Here is a 13,969-nt window from a genome sequence, read left to right on the forward strand (position 1 = left end):
AACAGACTCTTTTACTGATCGTCTTGCAAATCAGAGGAAACAAAGTCTTAAAACAGTGTCATTTGGCAGCGGTGGGATTCAAACCCATGCCCAAAAAAGACTGTAGCCTAAATCCAGCATCTTAGACAGCTTGGTCACACTACCTTCCGCAGGGCCGATCTTCCTCACGTTGCTGGCTTGGAAAATGCCGGGGGCTTCAGCTCTTGTCATCAGATCTAATGGTATCATGACATGCGGAAGTGACTGCAACTTCATCTTCTGTGATGCTTTCAACAGCACAAACCGGCATAAACGTATCAATAACGAGGGAGCTGTTTCATCCTTTGTGCTGTTTGTAGCAGAGCGACTCCACGGAAATCGAATGAATTGAAAAGCAACAACCAAACTCCTCTGCTATTACTGTTGCTTTTTTCATAGTTTCTTCAAATCCTTCATTTGACCATCGATTTAGAAGGATATTGATGATAATACCACGTGAATTGTGGTTTTCTTTTGATCGCCAATTTTATTCAAATACCAGCCTTTTTTACAGTTGTCTTGCATGTTTCACAAGGTATAATAGCCCCCCTCGCATCCTCAGCTAACATATTTTAAAATTGCAACAAAATTTCAATGGATTATACAACATGTTTGTTTACATTTATATTAAAATTAAAGTAAATATACCATTATTCTTGTCAGGTTCTCCATCAAATCTGTGTTGTTATTTTAACATGTTTTAGCTGACAGTGTAACGGGAGTATAAATGAATTTTCCTGCCAGCCATTCAAAGAATAAATTCCTTGGGCGAACATGATTTTCTCTGACGTTGCCGGTTTTGCCGGCTTTGCCGGTGATATTGAATTATGTCTACAACTGTTGTAGTAGTTTGTACTTGTAGTTCGACATGTGCAAAGCACTCGCAATTCCTGCTAAAATCATAGGTGTTCAGAACTCCAGAACTCTTTGTACTGCTGAGCCCGGGCTAACCCCCGTTCCTGTTGCTTCGCATAGGGTCTTTTCGCTCTCCTGCCTCTCCACGGTATGTCCCTTCTGACATCCGTGACAGAATGCTGACCCATCTACGACCCCGCGAGCGGCGCTTTTTTGTCTTGCCGCAGTTTTTTCTTTTTATCTGGGCTTTTTTTTCAGTTCTCCTATTCTAATCTTGGGATGCTACTCCTGACTTCCGTGTCTGTGAGCGGGTCATTCTGTGTTATGCCGTTCCGACATACACTCCTGAATACCTGGCTTTCCTCGGGTTGTCTCTCCTGGCATCCGTGATTGAATGTTGAGCTTTCCCTCCTATCATCATCGCTGGATATCACTCCATTCTTCCATGCCTGTGAGTGGGCCCTGTGCCTGGCTCTCCTCAGGTAGATCACTTCGATATCAGTGATATAATGTTGAGCTTTTTTCCTGCTTTCCTGTTCTAATTGCTGGATATCACTCTGAGCATCCATGTCTGTGAACGGGTTTCGTGCCTGGCTCTCCTCGGGTTGTTCATTCCGATATCAGTGATAGAATGTTGAACGTGTTTTGCCCAGTTTGTGGTATTTTCCCCAGGTTTTTGTCTTTTTATTTTTTGTTTTTTTTGTTTTGATTTTTCATTTCCTGGTTTCCCCTCCTATTTGGTCCCCCTTTTGGTTCCTACCTGTTTTTTGTTGTCACCCTGGTCTCCCAGGTTTATGTTTGTTGTGGTTTGTGCTTGTGTACTTGTCTTTTTTTTTGTTTTAAGCCTCTGGAGCTCTACCTGACCCCCCCGCTTCCTCTACCCAATAAAGGTTTACCCTGGAGGAGAGGGCAGCTCTCAGCCGTGGACTCCCGGCGGTTTCCTTTCAGTTAAATGAGGTTTTTCCTCCCCCCAGTGCTGTGCTGCTCATTTATTCGCTGGGCATCAGGAGCCGCCCATGAGGGGGGGGGTACTGTCATGCCCTCTGTAGCTTCTCTGTCCTGTCCCTAGTTTCCTGTGCTTTGCTTTCCTTCCAGTGTCTCTCTCTCTGGGGCTATATATTTCCCAGTCACTTATTCTGCTTCGCTCAGCATTGACGTTCGGATGTTCTGAGACCCGCCTAGCACCAGGTCGCCGCTCCGTCCATGACCTGAAGGCATAGGTTTCTTTACGTCACTCTTTGCACGGCTGAGCCCGGGCTAACCCCCATTCCGCTGCTTTGCATGGGGCCTTTTTCGCTCTCCTGCCTCTCCACGGTTTGTCCCTTCTGACTTCTGTGACAATAGTTAATTTAAATAACAAATATGTTTAGAAACAGCTGGGTGAGACTAAAATTTTACTGTTATTCCTCTCAAACTTCATTTAATAATACAATTAGTCAGCATGTGTAGGCTGCAAAGGAACAAGTAAAGGTTTATTTCAATGCTGAAAAGAGAAGAAACTAAACACAAAGTTTCAGCTGTGGAGCCTTCTTCGGGTGTAAGAAAGATAGGGCAGTCAGCCAAAACGTTGTGTTTCCACAGCTGGCATTGTGTTTGTTTTCTTTTGAGTATGGAATAAAACTTTACATGTTTGGTTAATAATTTTTGTTTTTTTCTCGAACAACCTAATTTGGAGTCAATTTGCCTGTGAAATTGTTCTAGATTTATTTTGAACCATTCACTTCCTGCACTTTGTTTCTGTGCTCCAAACTTACTTACTGAGAGACTTAGACTAGCAGACAAACAGATTGCTGCTTCTAAAATTCAAAAAACTTTTCATCTAAAGCAACTTCCAATATCTGAGTAATCCGAGTACAGTACCTTTCTCATTAGTACAACAGCAATGACTGTTCTGTAAATTGATCATTTCTGGTTACTGTCTAACTTTCATAATCAAAGGACTGCTGCAAATAAGAAATAATTTTCTAGCACAGTTACAATGACATTTTGCTACCAAGGCATACATTGGCACAAATCTACCAGACCACAGACAAAGAAAAAGAATTGCTTATTTTTAATCATTCCCACACAAAGTTCCAAACAAATCTATTTTCCTATCCTCATCTAGTTAATATAGTAGCACTTTTAACCCTTAACCCTTCAATATGATTCACTTGTTAAAATGAGGCTCACAAAGTGTCCTGGTACACCACCCCTGTCCATGTTAACTGCACATGGATTAAATGCTTAAATTCTGTGGTAAAAATGTTAAATATACAGTGCTAATGAACTAGCACAGCACTGTTTATTTTTCCATCATGGATCAAAAACAGCTATGATTACTGATACTTGTCAATTGTCTTACCTCAGCTAATAACCTTTTATGGCAATCTCAAATTTAACTTTCTGTAAATACTCTTCAATGTTAATAACTTACCAGGCTCCACTTTATTTTTCAAATCCGAAGCAGTTGGGTTTTCATTAAGTTCATTAAAACCTTCACTGGAGAGATCACTTAAACATGTAAGCGGATCTTCTGTTTTAAAGGTGTCTAAATCCATTTTGGACAATGTTTATTTCTGCAATTGTGTCCTTAAATTTAGTTGACTCTTCATCCACCCAGTTCAGAGTGTTAACTTTAGGATGTTTTATCGTTGTTTCTAAGTGAGCTTGTTCCGTTCACTTACAGCAGATAAAAAAATTAACATCCTTTTATTTCCTCCTAATAAACACCTGCTCACTGCCCACTAGCACATCATCCAATCAGTTTTAGTGAGATTAAATACACTTTTTTGGTTAGCATTGGCATTACATCCGCCTCTTCTTTCTTCTTTCTTTCAGTTTGTTTTTATCTGCCCTACTCTGCACAGTATAAAACATGGGACATTCCAACAGATGAATAATTCATGAGTTTCTCAGTTTCCGGTTGTCGGTTTCACTTTCTATTTGTCATGTATCCATCCTCAAATAACATGATACAGACTGTATTTTGCTTTTTAAGATAATCAATCTAACGGTCATTTTAAGTAGCATACTGTACTGCTGTTGACAAGAACAACAAACATCAACAAAAACACAAAAGAAAACCCTGCATATTCTGTCTCAGTTTAGCTAATAGACTTTCGGGACTGCTGTCCAATCACCAACAATTTTAAGGTGAGCTTTAACTACAGTAATGTCCAATAGGCCTCTGTTTTATAGTTTTTGTAGGATTCAGTTATAAAATCTTATTTCCTGTGGGAAACTATATCCTGTGGTGGTTCCCTGTGGTGTGTGAGGTATTCACCCATTTTTCATATATTTTAAAGATTTTTTTTTAAAATGACATGGGATGAAATGTGTGACTTTCTTGACAAAGTCACACATTTCATCCCATATCATTTTAAAAAAAAATCTTTAAAATATATGAAAAATGGGTGAATACCTCTTCTCTAACTCAAGTGTTTTCCTGACAGAATCCTTTTTTTCTCAGGTAAGAAATAATGGGATTAAACCACTTAAGAGACATTCCAGGAGAAATTTCTATTAGATGTTACGAAGACACAGATCCTCTTCTCCACTCAGTCTGCCTGAGCTGTTAAATCGCCATTGCCGCATAAATAGCAAGAAGTAATCGGAGCAGAAAGATGGCAGGGCCACTCATAATAGGAGAAAGAAAGATACAACTGCTCTATTAAACAACTACATCTCTCTTTCCCTTAAATGTTGCGCGAGAAAACAATTAGAAAAAAAAGGAAGAAAAACATGCTTGTGAAAAGCTTCCAGCTGAAAATGTTGTTTTTATTGACCAGAGCAAAATGTATTTTCTCTTTTGGTTTTGTTTTGCTCATGCGTGCATATTTACCATTTTAGATATATAATGCTGTAAAGGTTTATACTGTATGTGTTTGTTTTGTATTTGGAAAAAAAATTCTCACTGCTCAATCCAGGAATGAGAAAATCTCTGAATCTCAGGGAACATTTAGGGCACAAGAAGTGACCATTTCATAGACAATAACAATGGGAAACAACCCCTTTAGATAATAGACAGTGTATATCTGGAAAAACAAAAATTTACATAACATTTGTTTTACAGCTAAGAAAGACTGGAATAACACCTGTGTGATAGCAATGTGGAACAATTGTACAGTGTTTCATCAGTACTGCAGAAAGTGCATCTCTGTCTCTGCTTCTCCCTGCTAGCAGTGGGAGCACAATTTGTGCTCTCTGGACAGTCAGGTCTGTCTGTGACCAGTTTCTGTGTCCAGACTGTGGTCACTGAGCCTGTCCTGTCTGAGCAGTCAGGTTTGTGTGTGTCCAGTTTCCATGGCTAGGCTGTGGTCACTGGTTCTGTGTTCTCTGGGTAGCCTGGTCTGCCCGAATACATGTCAATCATCATATTTAATGTTTTTTCTCTTTACTTTTTGCAGACATTTTCTATAGCATATCTTAACCTCAGATATTAAGTTTAATAAAATTTTGGAATATTAATATTAAATGTCCAAATAGTTTTGCAAGGCACCATATTCACAAAATTTCCTACACAACCTAAATAAATGTCTGCTACAGTACATTTTTTCAGTCCTTTGTAAAACAACTCTCAGTACACAGGTCTCCTATCGCAAATGATAGACAATTAGCAGCAAAGGGGAATTTAAATTTCACTTTCCATTTCCTGTAAGCAATGTGTTGTCAGCAATATTCTGAGAACAAAATGAACTGGAGTGAAAAGGTCTTTATTTACAGGTTACAGGTTGCAATTAGTCCTCTTACAGAAGGAAGATTTAACAAAGTGAAAACAGACTAATCCAAGGTTATTAGCACTATCAAAATTCTTTCTGGAGACAGATGAGAAGAAAACTGAAAATCTCTATATTGTTATATAACAGCAGAAATTATTGGCTAAGTTATAATGAGAGAGCTGAATCCCCCCTAACTGACTATCAAGGCGACCAGTTGCTGTTCATTTTCACTTTCAAAGTGACTCTAAAGTGTCCCATTTGATCCCCACAGATCAATACTAGCAGCCAGCCTGATTCCAGCCAGGATTCAGTCACTGTCTCCCAGACATGCTCCCTCATTGTTTCCACCAGCAATGGATTTCATTTCTTCAGCAAATCATCAGCAACTCAGCAAGGCATCCCAGCAGTGGATTTCACTACTTCAGCAAATCATTTTCACTAGTAGATAACTCAATTCATTGGCGCATCCAGGTCCCGGGCTCGCACGATGCAGGAATCAATGCAGAGACCCAAACTGAGTGGGCATCTGACTTTTAAGGGGGGCTGGAAGGAAGCTGAAACAGGGGGCAGGTGCACAAAATCAAGTCCGACATGAAAGAACCGGAACACCCTTAAGGGGGAGGGACTACAATCGTGACAGCATGAATACTAATACACGACAATACATTTATTAATACATAAAATGTGCATATAAACATAACAGATCTTGTAGTGAGGGTTAGCAGAATACAAAAGGTATATATTCAATAACGAAGAGTTACAAACCAATAGGGACATACATTCAGTATACCATTCATGTGTACCGTTTTGTAAATGAGCTTTGATTACAACTTCTACACTAGATACTCGCAAGCAAGTACATCACTGATAGGAATTCAATTGATATAAACTCAGGTTGAGGTAACAATTGAATTCTCAAGCTGTAATGCAGAATGTTGAATACTCATCAAATCTGTGTGGATTCAGATCTCCCACGGACACAAGGGAACAGCGACAGGCTGTTGCTGCATCAGATTGGTGCCCTCCTGCCTGGTGCCATCCAGTCCTGTTCAGTGTGGGAGAAGGAAGGAGAGATTCTTGCTGCTGTGCACAGGCAGTGGGCTCTCTAAAGACCTAGTTAGTCCCGGCTGAACTAGCAGAGCTTGTGCACATGGAAAGTGACTGCGGGTCCAAGCAAGTCACACTCTTTAGACGGGAAGGAGACCAGTTCGTTCCTGATGTAGCGCTAGTCCTGAATCCTGTGATTCAGCTGTCGACAGTTCCGACCGTAGTTCACTCGTTGATCAGGCAAGCTTTGGAGGTGGAGTACCAGCTGTTCACGAGTCTTGCTGCTGGGCTAACCTCGGGCGGATCCTTTTGTTACGCCCGGGCAACCTCCATTCTCGACTCTTAGAACAAAGTCAAGTCCTGGCACTCGGACACACTGGCCGTCACGTGATTGTCCGAGCTGAGTCTGAGAGCATCCTGGAGGGGCCTCTTCGGGGTGTTGTGCTGCCTGTTTTATCTGGAGGAACTACAGTAGTTCATTGGCTTAAAGTTCCACGGGCATTGGAGACCCACGTGGGGTTACCCTGCCCTACCAGTTCCTGATTGGCTGATTGAGGTGGAGGATGAGTAACAGTGACCTCTGACCTTAGGGTTGTAAACCTTGGAATGAGACTCTCCCATGGAATCTCCCAGACAGTAAGGCGCCAGAGATAACCACTTATTAGGATGGCTGGTGAATCTCAGCCTTGGGAGCTTTTCCTTATCAGGAAACTCTATCAGCTAGAAAAACACCTTAAACGTGAACCAGATGGAATGGCCTCTCTGTATCCAGCTGCACTGAGATGAGGGAGAGAGGGACTGGCAAGGGAGCAGCAAACTTAATTCCTGTATTTTAAATACGCCTTGCCGCTACAGAAGTGTCCTTAGAAGAAAAACATCTTCTATGATAGTGGTACAGTCCATCACACCCCTCCTATAGCCTTTCAAAGAGAAAAAAAAAACTGACAACAAAGTATGTCTATGTGTGGTAATCAACCAGGTCTTACAAACATTCTTAAACCCTTCCACCTCCTTTCATTGCAAATGATTTGTACATGTTAGAAGGTTAATTTTGGCTTCTGATATTATGGTGGATTAAGAGTCCTGGAATCTTTGTAGAAGTACAAAGATGAAAGAAAGAGCAGTGTAATCATGGCCAAGAGAAGCCAAATGTTGGACTATCTGCTTGGATTGAATGGAGCAAAACATAGGCAACTCCTTGAGCAGAACCTGCTTCATCCTACAGACTGGGGTTTCTGAAGATCTGTACATTTGAACTTTCAAAGTGACTAAAGTAAAGGAGTTTTCCCTTTTTACCACATAATTCCCACAGATCAACACTAACAGAGAGCCTTATTCCAGCCAGGATTCAATCACTGTCTCTCAGGCATCCCAGCAGTGGATTTCATGACTTCAGAAAGCCATCTTCCCCAGTGGAGAACTCAATGCTCTGAGGTTTACTGGCAGAGTCTCACACTGGGTAATGTTAGATGTTGATAAATAATGTCCTATGGAATTTTACTATTGATAAATTCTACTATGGAACTGCGATGTGTCTTGAAAAAAATCTTCTATGATAGTGGTACAGTCCAGCACAGCCTTTAAAAGAGAAAAAAAACTGACAACAAGGTAAGTCTGTGGTGTAATCAACTAGGTCTTGCAAACATACTTAACCTCTTCCAGCTACCAACATTACAAATGCTGTTTACACATTAGATGGTTATTTTTGGCTTCTGATATTATGGTGGATAAAGAGCCCTGGAATCTTTGTAGAAGGACAAAAGACGGAAAGAAAGGGCAGTGCAACCATGGCCAAGAGAAGGGAAATGTTGGAGAAATGTTTTTACATGCACTTTTTATCATTGTTTTTCTAGCCCAACAAAGATCAACGTATATGAGCAGGCGTCCTGTGTCAAATCCAATCTGCCTTCCTTCCAAGCATACAGGAATGTCAGTGAATTAAATACTGACATATGAAAATACACAAAAATATGCAATCACACATATGCAGTTTGAGCAAACATAAGACAATAACCAAGTACCACAAACTACCAGGCATCTAGTATCATTAGCAGTTCAGGTGGGGAGCTGCGTCAGCATGTGTAGGTTGCAAAGGAACAAGTAATAGGTCTATACCATGCTTAAAAGAGAAGAAAGAAAACACAACATTTCAGCCGTGGAGCCCTCACACCTGAAGAAGGCTCCACGGCAGAAACGTGTTTTCTTTTTTCTCTTTTCATCTAGTGTCATTAGCCTTTTAACAGTTCCTGTCAAAATAAAATAGAAATGGATAACATTCTAGAGAGAGTTTGAAATACCAAGGTACAATTTAAACCATATTTCTTCCACTGCAACCACAATGTTTTGGAGAGATCACTGAACCTAACTGTTCTGGCATGTCCGTTAGCCTCCGTCCTGCTTCAGCAATGAATGTGGTGGGTCACATTCTGAGGGAGATCCGGTCAATCTGGTTGCAGTAATACCACGCTACGCTTTTTTTTGAGATCCTGAAAAGGACAGAGGGGCCATGTATATGTGTGCAGCTGGATATGTATTTGCAGGTGGCGTAGCAAATTCTGCTGAATCCCCACTGCCTGGTTGCAGCAGAATTGTGCAAGTGAGATCAAGGGGGCATGTCATGTGTTTCAGCACTTCACTTCCTTCAGGTAGCACGCGATTCCCTGAGTCCAAAAAATTTGTAAATTCTTTAGATGACCTGTGGACCGATCTTTCACGATGAAGAATTCCTTAAGAAGAATAGATCTCGGCCCACCATCCCAATGCCTCCGTCTCAAAACAGCAACCTCCCACTCCCACAGCTTTCAAGATTTGAAGGAAAACTACGAGCTTGATGGCTCAAGTTGAATGAATGTGATTGTTAAGCAATCGATGATCAAAAGCACGTCTTCTAACAATTCGTGAGAGTATTATCAGCACTGTTTTCACTTGGATATACTTTTCACTTGCTAAGCTGATAAATTGGACGAGAAAATGCTGGAGAAGCACTCAGTGCAGACTGAGGTTGGGAAGGAGGTGTGGCCCTTCAATGCTCGACAACTGAAGGACATTCTCTCCGCAACGGAGGAGCACCTGTCAGAAGTCGCAGAGGGTAAAGGTGAGCACCTGGCTCCCGGGTTTCGAGATTTTGTTTCTTCGCGCCCTTTGTTCCTCTCTCCAGCGCCCCCTGCCTAAAGTGACGCTTCCCTTTCTCAGCCCGAAACGCAAGCGAAACACCAGCAGCGGTCCCTGCAGGTTTCCGTAGTGTAGCTGTTATCACGTTTGTCTAACACGCGAAAGGTCCCCGGTTTGAGACCGGGTGAAAATAGCCTCTTCTTGCACGCTCTTGCACTTAACAGAGGTCTTGAACCACCGGTTATTTGTTCCTGATGTGTTTCCGGTACCTTCATGCACCAAACGCACGTTCCTTCTGTACGCGGAGCCGATCATTTGCAATTGGGCTGTGCCGACAGACCAGGATGAGTTCTGTTGGCTCAAAAGCAGCACAACACCTGCAAGAACAACAGAAAGATTAGCATCCAGCGGGGGCCTCTTAGTGAGCCCAAGATCTCAAGAATCGACTCCAGCAACAGGGCTGGGCGCATTGTTCCATACTCCGACCACTCTCGGTGTAAACAGGTCCCTCCTGGTCTCTGCTTGAATTGCACTTTCCTCCATTTGCTTTGGTGTAACTGGCTTCCCCTGCATGGGCGAATGTGAAGAAGATCCTTAGTAAGTCATTGAAGGAAACCGAGAAGAGGTCGGAGTGGCCTCTGTCGTTCATCAACGATCCAGTCAGGCAGTACTCCTCTGTAAAGCGCCGTTCGTTCACATCGATTGGCTTTTTTTTGCCTTCATTCGTGCATGTAGTAAAAGCAGATGCCCCTATTCTGCCGTGACCTGATTCAAAACGGGGTTGTTGCGGCCACAACGCAAAATACTGACCACTATATGATCACGGCGAATTACCGAGACACACACGGCTCCACCCTTTTCCGCCCCTGAATAGCATTGGCGAGTTGAATAGCATTCAATTCACATCGAATAGCATTGGCCCCTGAATAGCATTGGCGAAGCTCAGCACTGGGCCACTGGGCACAGCTTCTCACTGTTTCCATAGTGTAGTGGTTATCACGTTTGCCTCACACGTGAAAGGTCCCCGGTTCAAAACAGGGTGGCTTTTTTTGTCGCCACGCACACTGTTTGGGGATTCGCCTAGCGCTGTGATCGAACAGACCCACTCACCTCTTAGTGTGGCGGGATCTGCACAGTGCATGTTGCAGCGCTTCCTGCTTTCACTTTAATGCGTGTCCTGATGTCGAGTCATGTGCCGTGCAGAGGCTCTGAAAGCGAGAGCAATGAAAAGGTGCGCGGCTCTGTGAACGAAAACACAGAGAAGTGAAAGGCAGTCCTTTCGCTAAGACCGGGGTAAAGTTAGCTTGAAGTTCTAAAACGATTTTGGCACGCCAGTAGCGTTTTCGAGAAATCCCTTAGAGTTACAAAAACACTTGCTTTGTGTATAAAATACATTGTGAATGCTTTCTCAGCCTTCACTTTGTCGTTTTTATGACATTTGTTTTACCACGCTCGAATATTGTTTTGTCCATATCTTCACAATGGAAGCACATAACTCCTTCAAACCAAATGCATTATAAGACCACAACTTGTGGAAATGTCCACAGTCTCTACATCAAAATTTCAGTGACCTAATTTCGTTTTTTAAACCTCCGGTTTTTCATCTATGCGTAATTACGCACTAACTGGAACCCGGGGGACCGCTGTGTGCACATGTTCACAATGCGAGAAATACTGTTCAATACGGCTTCATGCGAAAAACCCGTATATGACCTTAGGAAGCAGAACAGTGCAGTCTCCAATTACCCAGACTGTAAGCACGGGAATAAAGCTTTGTTTGATTTCTGAAACCTTTACTTTACGTCCTGTTTTCATTCAGGTAAGGGTCAACTATATTCACAATACTACTGACAGCAGGAAGATTAAAATATTCTTTACTAAGCGGCTTATTAAAAACAGCTCCCATGATGTTCAAACCAACTTTTTACACAGAACACTGACACAGCTTTGTGTTCTGAATCAATTTTTCTCGTGCTTTTATTTAATGTGGCACAATGCACTGGGATAGGGGTATTCTGTTCACAAACCAATAGCATTTAAACCACAGCACCCACAATGCTGCAAGTAAGTGTTTTGCACACTAAGCAGGTCCTCTGACTTTTCCCAGCTTTGTTTTGGGCTGTGGAACCTTTCTTTATTTTTTAAATGATTTTCAAAGATAATACTACAGGTTATACACTGGGATAGGTGGGTCTTCTTCGTGGCTCAATAGCATTTCAGGCACAACAGCCACACTTGAAACCAAGTGTTTTATACACCAGGCAGCCCCCCTAACCTTAGACAACCTTGCTGTGGCTGTGGCCCCTTTCTTTATTGTTTTATGATTTTTTCAAAATGGCACCATTAGACAGGCGGTACATGGGGATAGGGCTGTGCTATTTAAGAGTCAATAGATGTGGAGCACAGCGACAAGAACACCTTGAACTTTTTCTATAAGTGAAGGAAAATTCAAAAGAGCATGAAAAGTATGGATCGTATAAAATATCCATGATACAACTCGAGAAAAAACTGAAGGACTAAACAACGACTTTTGATGATTACAAGAGATTCAAGAAACACAACAGTCCACACACGGGCTTGGATCCTGAACGCTTAAGTTAAAAGACAAAGCGAAAGATACGAACTGTAAACTCTCTTCACGTCTTACAGTTTATGAAATAAAACAATTTCTTACTTTCTATATAATTTCTTACTGCTGATAGATGATTTATTGCATTTTAACAAAATCACAATTACAAACATTTTGGGTTGAACTGTTATTCACATACTCTAACGGAGAGAAACGGTAGTGTCTTGAGGTGTGTGAGCCCATTTCTAAAAAACAAAAGTTATATGAAATTAATTGTTCTACTTTTTAGGCTTGCATAGCCTTATGAATAGTTTGGTTAAATCTTTTTTTCTGTAGTAATTTCGGTTGATATTAATATTAGTCATGATTTACAATTTTTGGACAAGGTTCATCTTAAATAATTTTGTAATTAGTTTCAGTTTTGGAAAATCGCACCCAGAAGCTACCAATACTGGTAATGTTCATATAATGTGTAATGCAATAGCAGTATTTTGGGTGGAAAAACAAAGAGCATTTCTTGGTATGAATCCCAACGCTTCATTAGCGGCGTTCAAGGACTCCTCACTTCAGATAAAGCTGTCAATACATCATAGATATTGAATCAATATCAGCAGTGTTATCGCTACTGAATGCTAAATATAGATCCTGGCAATACTTCATGAGATCTTCGAAAGAAAATCCAAAATACTACAGAACCAATCAAAGGTATACGTTTCTTTTGGATCGAGAAGAGGATAATTATGAGACTCAAAACATTCCTGTCTTTTCTTTTTTTGAGGACAAATGGATTATTGAGGTGGAAAGATGGGTTCAAAACCAATCATCTGCTTTTGCTGCTGTTTCTTTGATAATTTCTTCAAATCCTTCAACTGATCATCGATATCAAGGAATAATATTATACAAATTGTGTTTTTCTGTGAATTGCCAATTTTATTGTAGTTACATCTTCGTTTACAGATGTCTTGCATGTATCACAAGGTATAATAGTCGCCCTGCGTCCTCAGCTAAAATGTTTTAAAAAGTACGACAAAAGTACAATATGCTTAACAACATTTATGGTTATATCTATATTAAAATGAAGGTAAATATACCAAGATATTAAAATCCAATTTTAAAGTCCTAACCTAATAATGCTTGTGAAGTTTTCCAATAAATCCGAACTGTAATTTTGAAATATTATTGCTGAGAATGCAAAGAGAGTACAAATATCAAATTCAATGAGTGAAAATACAAAAGTAGTTCACTAAACTGAGTTTCTTCCCTGAAATGATTTGCTTGCGAAACACTAAGCAGCTTTGAACGGATTGCGGGAATCAAATATACAGATGGGTTCAGAGTGTGCTTTCCAACTTTTGAGTAACATTTTTCTTTGATAGGACGGAGTTGTCTTCACAATCTGGGTTAAATAAAAAGGAGTGACGTCAGTACAAAACAGCTTTCCTTCTTGGGGAACAATGGTTGTGTTCCATATTTCTAACTATTTTGGTTTCAAGATCTCAATTTAGTGAGATAAAAAAAAAGCCAGCTGGCTAAATGGTCTTTCAACTAATCGCCCGTGCAGGGATCAAACCCCAGCTGCTGGTACGAGTAGCGTAAGGCTCTGCAACATCCAGATGAGGAACTAATCTCTGCTTCTTCATTATATACACAGTGAGCTATATTTGCGAGC

This window comes from Lepisosteus platostomus, chromosome 5 (genome assembly GCF_059453375.1).
Source record: "Lepisosteus platostomus isolate fLepPlt1 chromosome 5, fLepPlt1.hap1, whole genome shotgun sequence".
In the NCBI taxonomy this organism is placed as follows: Eukaryota; Metazoa; Chordata; class Actinopteri; order Semionotiformes; family Lepisosteidae; genus Lepisosteus; species Lepisosteus platostomus.